The sequence below is a fragment of the Mustela putorius genome, unplaced genomic scaffold (assembly GCF_011764305.1).
Source record: "Mustela putorius furo isolate JIRA1106 unplaced genomic scaffold, ASM1176430v1.1 tig00000577_pilon_pilon_pilon, whole genome shotgun sequence".
NCBI lineage: Eukaryota > Metazoa > Chordata > Mammalia > Carnivora > Mustelidae > Mustela > Mustela putorius.
The window spans coordinates 7,657,883-7,671,921 of record NW_025421421.1 but is presented as its reverse complement, the minus strand read 5'-3'; the positions used below and the strand labels follow the sequence as shown (position 1 = coordinate 7,671,921).

The window sequence follows — 14,039 nt, the reverse complement described above, 5'->3', positions numbered from 1 at the left end:
CATTAGATATTTGACCTTAAATGATTAATATTTAAATCTAGTTCAACAAGAGTAAATCAGAGCAACATCAGTACAAAGGAAATATCAGAATAACCTTTTCCCTTAAAATTATCATAATCCCCTCATTTATTCAATGGTCACCACAATGCTCCAACCCATGAACCCAATAAGATAAGGCCTCAGCAGTTCCAAAATACGTGTCAAAGGCACCTGCACTACAGCTGTGCTCCCGAGACGTAGGAAATTTATGGACTTTTATTGAACACACAACTCCTCAAAAGCTTGGTTACTTATTTTTTAGGCCAAAACATATCAGAATCAGCAGAACACATAAAGGCATAGTGCCTTTAAGAGACAGAAATAGCAGCAGAAAAAAATGATGCCCTGAGACCCCCAATAAGAACAGGAATATGTGGCTGGGATAAATGTATGCAAGAATTCTCTAACAGAGGGACTTAGGAAATGTCCTCGAGCCACATGCATCTCTCTGTAGAAGAAACCATGGATATACATAATGTTTGAGAAAATTTAAGTATTACAAATGCTAAATATATATAATTCATGTTCTATTTTTTTAGAAAGTTATCTAAAGAAATAAATCTAGTGTGTACAGCCATGCAATTCATTAATGCTGCTGAATATTGAGGGCTGAGGTCTCCTTTCCTAGGATGTATATAACTTCAGGAAAATTCAGGCATTTAACTAAGAAACAGAAGGCAAATAGTAACAGGAAGACGTCTGACAGTTACAAGTGACTTGCAGAAAACTTAGAAGTATATTCAAGAGAAGAAAGAATTTGTAATATTTTCAGGTTATTACTGGCATCTGAATCTCCCCATTTGTTAAACACTCGGGACATAAATGCTTTTCTTCCCTCTAAATAAAGTATAAAGTACGTTCATATGAATTTAAAGACAGATACACAGAATGGCAGGTAAACAGGTATTCACTCTAGTATTCTCAGGTTTGTTTCAAAAAATTAGCATGATTTCATTACAATTAAAAAATATATAGAATGTCAAAAAAATGGATAAAAGCCATTTCAAAGAAGGACAAATGACTTAAGATTCTGGCTGCAGTGCAAACACTAGAATTGAAAAGCTAACGGTCAAAATATCAACTCTGATTGGTTTCTTCAGGAAAATGAAGACAATTAATACCTACCCTGTCTTCACGGGATTCTCATGAGGAGTAAATACTAAGTGTAGTTACACAAAAGCATGCTAAACCTACAAATGTTACACAAATCCTAATTAGCAGTTTTAGAAATCCTATCTACATTTGAAGTATAATTTTGGAAGAACTAGAATTTTGGTTTTCTGTATTAAAGAAACAGTAGTAAAATACTATTACTGTGAAAAGCTCCTATAAAAAACTAATGTTAAAAATCATTATTAATAAAAAGTGTTTAAACTTACAATGGTTTATTGTATTACATTACTTAAATGTTACTTCAGTAAACAACTTATTCATATTTATCAAGATAAGACACAGAATTGCAAAGCAAGGTGGGGGGAATATAGCAGATGGATGATGGCTGGGTAGGAAGGAAGCTTTTTTGAACCATGTGAATTTATGATTTAGTCTAAAAACTAAATAAAATTAAAATCAATGGGAGTGTAGAAGAAGACCAAGCTGTCAAGTTATTTGTTGGGATTCAATGCAATGATAGATGATTTCTTCCTCTTTAGCTTCTTGGTATAAGTTTGTATGAATAATTAAAATGTTTTCAAAGATTTAATTTTTTTTTTCAAGTAGCAAGTGATTAGCAGCACATGTATAATGCAGCTTTTTATATAGTGAGTTAATAACTCTTACCAAAGGGCAAGGCAAAAGGATAGAGGAAGAACATATGAATCTACTAGATGTCAAACATGGACGAATAATTTGTGTGTTAAATATGAGCTAAACAAAATTACTGACACAATTCAAAGAAAAACACTGAAAGGCACAATTTAACTTAATTAATTCTTTTACTATCAAATTATGCATAATTCAGCTTCTGTAACTTAACTTTGCAATTCCTACCTAGCAGCATGCTCAAATTCAATGCATTCAGATTAGCAGAAATAATTGAGTTGTAAGGCTCAAATATGTACCAACCATGGGGCATTAGTGTATCCTTCTATCTAGTCACATCTCTCATGGACACAATGCACACTTACTCAAAATTAATTAATGGTACAATGAACCATATTGTAATGTAGATGTTGAAATAAAATGAATACAACGTCCATAGTAAATTGACAATGCAATTTACAACACCTCAAATATATTATTTCCTGAATGCATATGCTGAAAACAATGGTTTACGTGCATGTTTTACCTATAGCATTTTGACTATAAAGATAAATCTCTTAGATTCTTTTAAAATCTAAGAAATGAACATTTTAAAGATCTTCAAAAATTTATTTTACATATATGAAAAGAGGGCTGAACTTCGAAGCTCTTAGAGATTAAAAAATAACTATGTGTTTTTAATATTTCCATTTTCATTTAAATTAACCAAGAACATTTAAATTAACTGGTTTGTAACTATATCCCCAAAGTATCCGCCCTCTACCACCAACGATTCTTCTTTTCTACTCTAAATGTGAAGAAAATTACTTGTATTCTTGACCTTTTTTTTTTTTTTCCAAAGTAAACTTTAAACATTCTAATCTCAGCTAAAGTTGGCATTCTTCAGGGTTGCCTTTACACCACATTCCTGGCCATCATCGCAAAAGACCACCATTGCTTCTTCGATTCCCTGATGTTCACAGACCTAGAGGAGTGCCTGCAAAGATGTGTCGTGTTCCTCCCCCAGGTCTACTGCCTTTACTCAGTCTCACCTATGACTCTGAATCTCTATCATTCCATACGTCATTCTTCTGAAACACACTTCTTAAAACTGAGTGATGATTTCAGCACTCTGTTCAACCCACCTTTCTATCCTGTCCTAGACATCATCCTCAATGAATGTAGCTCCTACTCTACTGGGAACCTTGGGTCACCCAGTGTGGCACTCTCAGAATTCCCTTGTCCCATCTTAAAATTTTCTCATATTCTCTGATATTTTATAAAACTGACTGCATGTTTACCTAGGTTCCATTTTGGTAAGTGCTCTATTAATTATTCCCTCTCTGGCATTTGTCTTTGTTTCACCTGTCTCCTCCTAATAAACAGCTCGGGTAACCCTTGTCCTGTTATCCAAAGCCATTCATGGGCTAAAAATGCACACTCTCCCCAAATCTTTTATCTTTCTCAAATTGTCACCCTTCTTCTCTATATAAACTCTCAAAGGTAAGCCTCTGCCCCTTACCCCATAGGAAACTGTTTTCATAAGGCTGATTTCTTAATGGTCAGTAGTTCTTAAGTGTCACTAACAGTCATTTCCTACTATTTTCTCAGTCCCATCCTATATCATTTTTCATTGCCATTTTGAAAATTCTCTGCCTCTATCCTAGAACACACTCTTGAAAGTTTTGTCCTAACCTTACTGGGTAAGAGAAAACTACCTAACCTCTTTCCCTAAGAGTAAGCCTACCTTGAAAATCTGATCTGAGCGAGCCCCTCTTTGTCAATCCTCTCTGTCTTAGTAGTTCAATTAACATGAACTCCAAAACCTGTGTCTCTCCATACCTGATTCCCAACTCCCAGTCCAGAACTTCTAATACTTAGCTGGGCATTTCTACCTGGAAATTTCAGAAGCACTTTAAACACACAACATATCCAAAAACTGAAGCTTTCCTATTTTTGCAGGACCAACCTCTGTTATTTTTATTAATGATATTTACTATTTTCCCCAGTGCTCAAAGCTCAAAACCTCTTCTAATACCACCACTGCTACTATTTATTGAACTGTTACAATGTTCTTTGTATTGTTCTAAGTAGTTTCATTAAGTATAATTTAGTACTCATGAAGTGGGTATTATCAGTAACACCATTTTATAGACGAGGTAAGGTCCCAACTCTTGTAAGTAATGGAACTAAGTTTCACCCTAGTACTCCAGCTCCAGAGTTTACAGTCAATTGCTGATGCTGCCATCTTCTTCCTGCTCGAGTCAAGGAAACAATCTGAGAGGGAGTAGTGATCTACACAGGGCTATAAAAGAGGAATAAGGAAATCCCAGAACTGTAGCAAAGGCCCAGGCCAACTACCCAGCATCTACACACAGTACATACATACAGAGAGACACAGACAGACAGACACACACACACACACACACATACTGTCCACACAACACGGAAAGCACACCAGTGGTTCAGTTCCTTTAGGATACTCTTAGTAGACTTCTACACATCTATTCAGAGTCAAAATCCAGACTTTGTGACATACCTCTCAAAATACCAGTTCTAGCTTTCTGTGGCCATTCTAGTTCCATCACCTCCTGTAATTCTGTAATAGTCCAATGAATACCAGCCTCTGATTGATCTATTCTTCTATTTTTACACCTACTCTTTAATTAACTTTATGAAAGTGTCAGATGAATCACACTAACAATTTAAAATGCTAAATGGTTTCCCAGTGACTATCCAAATAAGAAAACTTATCACAGATTATATAAATCCATTAACAACATAAAAATATAGCCCAACCTCTTTTCCGCTCCTACCTCACACAACTCCCCTGAATGTGCTTTTATTTTTGGTCAAACCAAAGTACTTAATTTCTCCCATGCTATACTTGCTGCTTTTTAAAGTATGCTATCTTTACCAGATTAAGGACATTGATCTGCAAGCAGTCATCTGGGAAGTTTTACCTATCTTCTAACACCTAGACCAACTCAAGTAACAGAATTATTCAGTATTTCCAGTTTGATAGCACCACCTGAAACAGAATTCAGATTAGGTACATGTTGAGGGCTTCTATACATTTTCATTTGGGGATGGTCTGTTCAAATTTTGGATTTCACCTTGAAGCAATGATGTTCACTGAAAATTGCTTATTTCCCATTGAAATAGTCAAATTCATTAGTGGGGACCTAAATAATTCTTAGTTACCTCCACAGTGTAGTTCTTCACCTTTCTCAAACTTAATGTATAATTTGTGTTTCCCCTTTCTTTCTCCTCAAAAAGAACTTTAAAAGAGATGTATTGCTTGTATTGGCAATTTCATACAATGTTTGAAATGATTAGTTCAAAAGGTTTACTGTTTGCTAATTCACAACTTATATTTTCATCTTTATTAATTCCTCTCTATTAGTTATTATCTTAGTAATCTTTAAAATATATTTGTATTTCCCAAATATAATAGACCCCAAATTATTTAAGTAACTAGTTTTAAATTTCCAAATAGTTGATTTTACTTGATTAAACGTTTTAAAAAAATCTCTAGCTGGAGGTGCCTATGTGGCTCAGTCAGTCAGTTAAAGCACCCAACTCTGGGTTTTGACTCAGGTCATATCTCACGGTCATGAGATCAAGCCCTGCGTGGGGCTCCAGGCTCAGTGCAGAGTCTGCTTGAGATTCCTTCTGCTCTTCACCCTCTTGCACACTCTCTCTCTCACACACAAATAAATAAAATCTATAAAAACAAGGAAAAAAATCAAAATTATACATTTAAGAAAATCTCTCACTGTACTGAATTATAATCAAGGAATGGGGTTTATATATTTCTACCTGGAGATGAGATGTTCTTTGTAGTTGGCCTAATGAATTATCAATCTTGGTTAACTATTATGTAGATGACAAAAAAAGAAAAAAGACAGATCTTATGGGCCATTTTTTATTATACTATTCAATCCATCTACACATCTTATCTTGTACTTTCTTGATCTTCAAGTATATTAAAGATTCCTATTATTGTTGTTTTGCCATCAGTATTTTTCTTCATTTCTTTCAGCTTTTCTTACTGTATTTGATGTTATGTTTAGCATGTAAGAGTTCATACCTGCTAACTCTTCATTGTGGAGTGCACCCTGTGTTAATATAAAATGACATTCCTGATCTAGTTTTACATATTCTGTTGTAAATGCACTCTCATAATGATATCCTGTCATCTGCTCTTGAAATTTACATTTGCCTGATGTATCTTTAATGAACCGCTTATTTTTCTAACCTGAGCTGTTTTACGTAAGTCTCTTGTATATAATTAATCCCTTAAAGAACAGAAACTTAGAAGTAGAGATTAAACACATCTTTCAAACCTAGGATATTATCATGGTACTTCCAGGCCAGAATTCCACCTGGATACCACAACACAAGCTACATAATGTTTTGCTCATATTCTGTGCATCAGTACCTTCAGATCATATTCTCTAAGATGAAGTCACAATCTAGATTCCTCAGTCAAAAAAGTAATTTTCTACTTCAGTAAACTTTTCACTGGCACTTTTAAACTCAGAAATAATGTCGTGTTTTAAAATAACAGTGTTTTCTGGAAGCTTGAAAAAGGATGTTTCAGAATGCTCAAAAGGTTGTCACAGGAAAGTAACTCAACAAAGGAAGGAATATAGTTCTTTAGGAATGGTTACTATTGCGATGACGCCATGTGGCAGGAGTTTTGTTATGAAGCTAAGTGCTGGGCATTGTACATATGACCCTAATACCACCACACTTTGTAAGACAAACACTGTCACCTCTATTTCAAGGGTGAGAAAACAGTCCTGGGGCACATGATTATCCTGTTCAAAAAACCTGGACCTGAACCTAAATGTGACTCTGAGCCTAGAACTTCATCTTCCGATGTCCTGGGTTTTACTAAGAGCACACAAAGAAGTCGTGACCTGTTTGAGCACTATTTTTCCCAACTATGAAGAGCCTCCACAAAGTTTAGAGTATCACAGAGCTCCAGCTCCATGGAACTACTTTTGAGTAACCTATCAACAACAGTGCTGCACGAATCACAGATCTCTGCGAATAGTATGAAGCAGACAAGGGGTACAGGTCTCTCTGCACAGCACCCCTTCCCCTTTGGGAAAGCTGTCACTCCCCCTGCAGTCTGATGGAGATGGGATGGGATCTATTCTTCAGCATCAGATACATGTCCCAAGCCTCTCGCCAGAATGTTCAGTTCAGGGATGGGTACATGCCCTAATCCAGGTAAATCAGAACCTAATCTAGGAATATTCACTCAAACTGTAGCTCTCTTCCTCCTGTAGTTGCTAAAGTAGCCAGGATGTAACACCAGAGTCGCCAGGAGTCGTACCTTGCCATTATTTGCAAGGAGAATGCCTGAAAAGAAAGCACATACAGAGCAAAGGAGAGAGCTGAGAGAAAGATTACCAATATAAGCACCTATTAAGCATCTAAGTCCAGGCCAGAGCTTTTAAGGTTTTATAAGTCAATATAAAGGTCTCCTTGGGTTTACACTCTTTGAGTTGGGCTTCTGTGAGTAGATATTGAGAGAATTCTAATATGTTATAATATAGCTAATTCTAATATGTTTTTTTTCTTTTTTTCTTTTTTTTTCTATTTCTACTTTGGGGATCAAAATAATACAGAAGTATAATTTGGACAGAAGAACACAGTACTGTAGAAAGAATACTAGATTTGAGGTTAGGAGACAGTTTTGAATAACATGACACAGACAGATGAAATACACAGACAGATGAAATGACCTAGGAGAGACTGATCTTTACAGATTTATTTGATCATTTATATTAGAACAGGCCTTAACTAAATCATTGCTAAAATCCTTCAAGGTATAAAAACCTTATAATTTTATGAATGTATAGATTGTATGACAGGCTTAAATACCATGTATTAGAGGAACACAGTTTATCCCAAAAGAATTAGTATGTTAAAAAAAAAATAAGAATATTGTATTAGGAGTTCTTTTTGTTTTGTTTTTACTGAAAATGAGAACAATTAGAGTTTAAGTGAAGGGGAAAACTAGAAAATTTTTTTATGTTATCATATGGAGAAATTTAGTAGCTAGAAAAAAGTAAGCTGACTATACAATCAGGACATAAAAATTCCCTCCTCAGAGAAACCAGAAAATTTCCTCTTCATGGGATCACTTAGAATAAAGTTAATACTTATTATTTCTAGAAAGTTTAAGTCTTCATTACAGATAAGCTAATGAACTCATGTACAGAGATCATAATATATATGAATTTTGTCTCTAATAATTGCTTTGAAAGCAAAACAAAAAAAGAAATCAAAAGCTCAAATATTTTTTCCTAAGAGTAATCAAAGAAAATAAAGATTAATGTATACTTTGCCTGCCACCATTCTAGAAGGGGGAAAGCAACAGAAAGAGAGAGGAGTAGCAGAAATTCTGGATGGGTTTGTCATGTAACTAAAGTTTGCTTCTGAATTCAGAAATTTGGGGACTCTTTCCAAAATACATACTTACCAGTATTAGTAGGATGCTTTAACACTTATTCATAGCTTACAATAAATGCTGTGAGTTTATTCTCATTCCGATACATAAGTGTTAAGTGCAGACAGTGTGAAGCACAGGACTAGACAGGCACTTGCCCTGGGATTTAACCTGCACCAGGCTCTCCTGGGGGGGGGGGGGGCAGGACAGGGAGCTGCTGAGAGCCTGTTTCACTCATGAAAAAAAAGGACCAAATCTCCAAAGGAATTACTCTTAGGGAAGTGTAACACAGGTTTCTTCTCAATTATTGAATAAAAGAAGGACTCTTCTTTCCATCAAGCAGTTATCCTACTCTGGGAAATATGTTTCTTTAGAGGAGGTATCAGTTGTACTTTGAATTCTCAGCAACACTCAAGCTTTAAGCACCATTTGGGCATCACTAACACAACGGCACACTGTAGGGTCAGCAGGCACCCACCGCTTTGCCATTTAATTTGCACCAAGTCCACTGAGGGAAGCTGAGGGAATGACAACACTGCACCAGATTAGTTTGAGGAGAGTCCCTGCCAAGTCCACAAATTCTTCACTAAAAAACATGCCAACTGGGTCTTCTTTCTCCATAACAAAGAGGGGTGGGGGGGGGAAGAGAAAGGGGGGGGGGGGGGGAGGAGGGAGGGAGAGAAGAAAGAAACCATATCCTCCCATATAAACGTCACCAGAACACAACTTCCTTCTTAATGTTTCCCTACAAACTGAAATTAAGGATTACAGGCAAAGTCACATTAAAGACAGTTTTAGTAAAATTAATGCTATATAAGCTGAAAAACTGACAAAATATATGTATCTCCCATAATAATGGTTCACAGTTACAAAAATACGAGTCTATACATTCAACCTAAAAGGAAATACTGGCAAGAAGATAAATTTTTAGCAGGTGTTTCTGCTAAAACTACTCTGGATAATCAGTTATATTTACTATAAGATACTTACTTCCCTGGAAGAATTCCACAGTTGAATGACAACAGCTTTACCATGTTCAGCTTAGCTCATTTCTCATGATGAAACTATACTTATTAAAGGCTAAAAACAGATTATTTCACTAGCACCCTAACCATTAGGTAAACGTCTGATATGTCTGAAAATTGTTAGACAATTAAATTTCAAAGATTTAAAGGAAACCTTCAGCATTATATTTATAAGACTAACAACTTCAAGCTGCCTTTATCTGTACTTAGGTCAGGGGCCATCAAATTCCTAGGCATCAGTAAAAAAGGGTATAAACTTAGGAGCCTTGTCAAAATAGGCCCATTTGGGGACAGCTTGTCCCCATAGAGATTAATTCTGAACAGCCGCAAAATTCTTTTGCAGTTCCAGGATTCAACAACGTTCAGGGTACTCAAATTTTACTCTAAATGCTATCATTAACTGTTCGAATCATCTTAATCAAAGCACTTCACCTTTCTGGGCCTCCGTTTTATCATTTTTAAAGTAAGAAAAATTCCTGCCAAAAAAGGCTCAAAATCTTATGCCCATAATCTTTATCTATTTAATCTAACTTTCTAACACTGTTTCAACAAAAAATGCAAATGAAACCGTGCAAATGGAACAGAGCTTCATTAACAGCATCTGCTCCTAAATTTCTTTTTGCCTTTTTAAATATATACAGAAGTAAAGGTAGGAGCACATTTAGGATACTGCTTTAGATGACAGCTGTGACTAATTCATCCAAAAATGGTCTGGGTATATTGATTAATCATGAACTAAGCACGACAGATCTCAATGATTTATTTTGACTCCAAGATGCTAAAAGTGATCAATTTTGGCCAAATTACTTAACTCTGAATCTCGATATAATGTATTAGCTAAGCATAACAATTTTACTGAGGATACCCTTAACAGTACACACAGAACTCCATTCTGTTAGCCTGTTAACTTCCACCTGGGGGAGATTCAAACCCGTAAGAGAAGAGTGCTGTGTGCCTGAAGCATTTCTGCTGATAATGGAGGGATGTTCACATTCTACAGTATACTGTATTTTATTTTTATAAACACTTCTCTTGCTATCTTTTCACTCTGACCCCTATTTCACAACACTATCCCTTGGGCCTTGCCAGTTTACTAAGTCTCTCTTCACCTTTACAGAGCAAGAGAACTGACAATATTTTCAAATGGTAAGGAATACAGTATTTTCCCAATGATAAATTAAAACATGTCTTCATTTTTTCATTAAGAAGACTTCTCCTGGATCTAACTTAAACTGTTTAAGCATCCTTGGGTTTTACTTGTATCCCTGAGTATGGTGTGAGAGACTATCCCAAGTGCTCCTTACATGGCTGGTTCTCATGATTATAAGCATTTAGCCAACTCTCACACAGGGGAGGTATGTGTGTGGGTGAGTGTGCGGAAAAGGGGAAAAGAGAGCACATGTAAAAGCACAGCTTGGTCAGAAAAAGGTAGACTACTACAAGAACCTTTGATTACCCTCTAACTCAAAATCCCGAGTAAAGCACTCTACAAGTCTGCTGGTTGTAATGCCAAACAAACAAAAAAGGTGTAGTTCAATATGGTGAAGACAAATACTTTAGAAATGGTCAAATATGTTTGTAGCTTGCAAAAGAAAAGTTAAGACTGTTGCAGTATCTCTAGCAAACAAATCTGTCCACTCCCAGAAAAACTGACCTCTTTTCCTAAGACTATGAAGCAGGTCATGAGAGGACTGGAAATACCACTTCCCTTCAGTATATGATGATGACTTCTTGGGTTAGCCAGCTACTGGTTTTCATCAAGTACGCACGTGGTAACACAATCAAAGAATAATACTTATTTTAGAGTACTCTTTGGAAATTTCGGGGGAACATTAACATTTTCAAAATGCCCCCAAAAAACCTTCCCCTCAAGAAATCTCAGTATTTTCTAGGCAGACAGTACACCTTAACACCTGGCAAAACTTCTGGCTTTGTTGCTTGGGGAAAGACAGCGCTCTCCACATCACCGTGGCACTCACTGCTGTGTTCCTCACTGTGCATGGGGTACAAGACTCTAGCTCCATCCTGGGAGAAATTCTAGCCATTGATGGGGAAGTAGCCTGCTCTAGCAGTGCCAAGCCTCGAATCACAGCCTGTACAAGAGGGTGTTTCATGAAAAATCTACTGCTATGAAAATTGCCAAATTCAGGAGAGCCAAGACATTCAATCAAGGGCTTCTCAAGAGGTTTTGTCAAGAAATGGGAGCAATTATGAATTATGAAATGCTTTTCTACCCATAAGTTCACTAGTTTCAGAAGGCAAAATTCTACAGCCAGGATTTTAAATGCAGTCAACTGGATAAAATACAAACTCATTTGCACAGTTTAATTCTTTAACCTTAAAACTAAAAATGTGAAGTCATAATCCTTCCCTTCCTAACATAGCGTTATGCCAGAATCTTGCCAAAAATGATCTCATTAACCAAGGCAAAGAAAATGATGCAACATGAATTTTTCTGGAGAATTTTAGAGAATTTTTAATTTTTTGATACAAGCTTACTTTCATCTGACAAAAGAATCTACAGATTTCATTTGCTCTTTCATTCTTTCATGAGATAGCATTTTAAGCACTTGTTTTCACCAAAAACATAGTCAAAATTGATTGGATATAAAAGATGACAAAGAAGTTGTCAAGTCAAAGACAATGGCATAATTTTAATGTATTATTTATAATCTAAATACTAGCAGCCCTTTCATAAAACTTCCTATTGGCAAAACCAAAGTTTAATTCTGATTAATCTGTAACCATTGAGATTTCGTCATTAACCTCAAAGAGCCACTGCTTTTTCCATTTAAAAAGGGGACACGGGGCGCCTGGGTGGCAGTGGGTTAAGCCTCTGCCTTCGGCTCGGGTCATGATCTCAGGGTCCTGAGATCGAGCCCCGCATTCGGGCTTCTGCTTGGCGGGGGGCCTGCTTCCCTCTCTTTCTCTCTCCTGCTTCTGCCTACTTGGCTCAAATAAATAAATAAAATCTTTAAAAAAAAAACAAAAAAAAATAAAAAGGGGACAATGGGGCACCTGGGTGGCTCATGATTCTGCCTCCGGCTCAGGTCATGATCTCAGGGTCCTGGGATCGAGCTCCACATCAGGCTCTCTGCTCAGCAGGAAGCCTGCTTCCCGCTCTCTGCCTACTGTGATCTCTCTGTCAAATAAATAAAATCTTAAAAATAAATGAATAAAAAATAAAAGGGGACATAATTCTTATAAAGACTCCTTTTATTTTCCACATTTAAAAAATCTGTGTAATTAAAAACTATAAGGAAAATTTTATGTTCATGTATACCATGTACATTTTTACTGAGAGACTATAGCTTTCATCATATTTCTAGAACATATGTCACATAAATCCTTTAAGAGCCATGAGCTTTGGGTGCCTGGGTGGCTCAGCGGGTTAAAGCCTCTGCCTTTGGCCCAGGTCATGATCCCAGGGTCCTGGGATTGAGCCCCACATCGGGCTCTCTGCTCAGTGCAGAGCCTGCTTCTCTCTCTCTCTCTCTCTGCCTACTTGTGTTCTCTGTCAAATAAATAAAGTCTTTAAAAAAAAAAAAAAAAGCCATGAGCTTAAATCTAGTGTTCTGGCTCCATAATACACAGCTCCTCTACTTTTATTTGAAATTCTTTTGATTTGATTTCTTTCCCACAACTACATACACAGTGTCTACTGCTCATCATCAACCCCTGCTTGCTCTAAACTTCTACCACTACTTTAGCTACTGTACTTTGATTCAACCTGTTTCTCTATTGTTTTCTTTCCATTCAGTCTCTTTCCCCTGTGCTGCCCTGGACTTACTCACTTAAGAACAATTTACCTTTTATATTTTTAATCAGTAACAGCAACTATTTTCCTCTAGATGATGAAAAAAATGAACCAAAGTAAACATCTCAGGCCTTCCACTCAAGAATTCACTCCACTACTATCATCTCAGGACATACACAACTTCTAAAGAAGTGTAAGGCAATCTACTATAATGAATATTTACTAAAATCAAGCACTAACATGAGATTCAGTTTTATAAACTATCACCAATACACAACACTCTAGCATCTCTAGGAGTAATTTTTAAAAATCACAAAGATAAATAAAATAAGAAATGAGGAAGGAGAAAAGGAGGCAGGAATCAATGCAATCACCAGCTAAAATAATAGAAGTGATCATGTTTCTGTTTTGAAGTTGAATTAAAAAGAAATCAGCTTAGGGGCGCCTGGATGGCTCAGTCAGTTAAACGTCCGACTCCTGACCTCAGTTCAGATCTTGATCTCAGGGTCACGAGCTCAAAGCCCACACTAAAAATTAAAGGAAGGCAGGCAGGCAAGCAACTTAAACTGGAAGAGAACCTTCCTGATTGTAAATGTTATTAAAACTAGAATAAATTTCTTCATAAAGTTGTAATGTCTCCCTCAAGAGAGTTCTTTGTCTAGGTGAGTTTCTCCCTCTATCTGGAGCGGTTTGGGTTTTTCCTTCTCAGAGACAGAGAAATGTACAAAATCTCTCTGTAAGAAACATAAACATATTTTGTCACATTTACCATCCAAAGAAATGAATCTCTTAGAAATTATTATGAAACTTCTCCTGACTTTATGTTCTCCCCTCAAAACATATTACACAGATTAAGTTTGTCAGTGATTTCAAACATCGTCTTTATTAGCCTTCTGAATAACAGAAGAACCTTTGACTAATCTTAATTATAACTATATTCGTGAATATTCATATCAAAGAATAATTTTCATGTACTTATAAAGGATCATACTTTAGTAGGAAATGGCAT

General features: G+C 36.3%; 1 protein-coding gene across 10 annotated transcripts in view; it reads right to left on the bottom strand.

Annotated features, from left to right (window-relative positions):
- The window catches only part of LOC123392442 (phosphatidylinositol 3,4,5-trisphosphate 3-phosphatase and dual-specificity protein phosphatase PTEN-like), a 103,947-nt gene that overhangs the window by 11,753 nt on the left and 78,155 nt on the right, over positions 1-14,039 (bottom strand). The window lies entirely within an intron of this gene.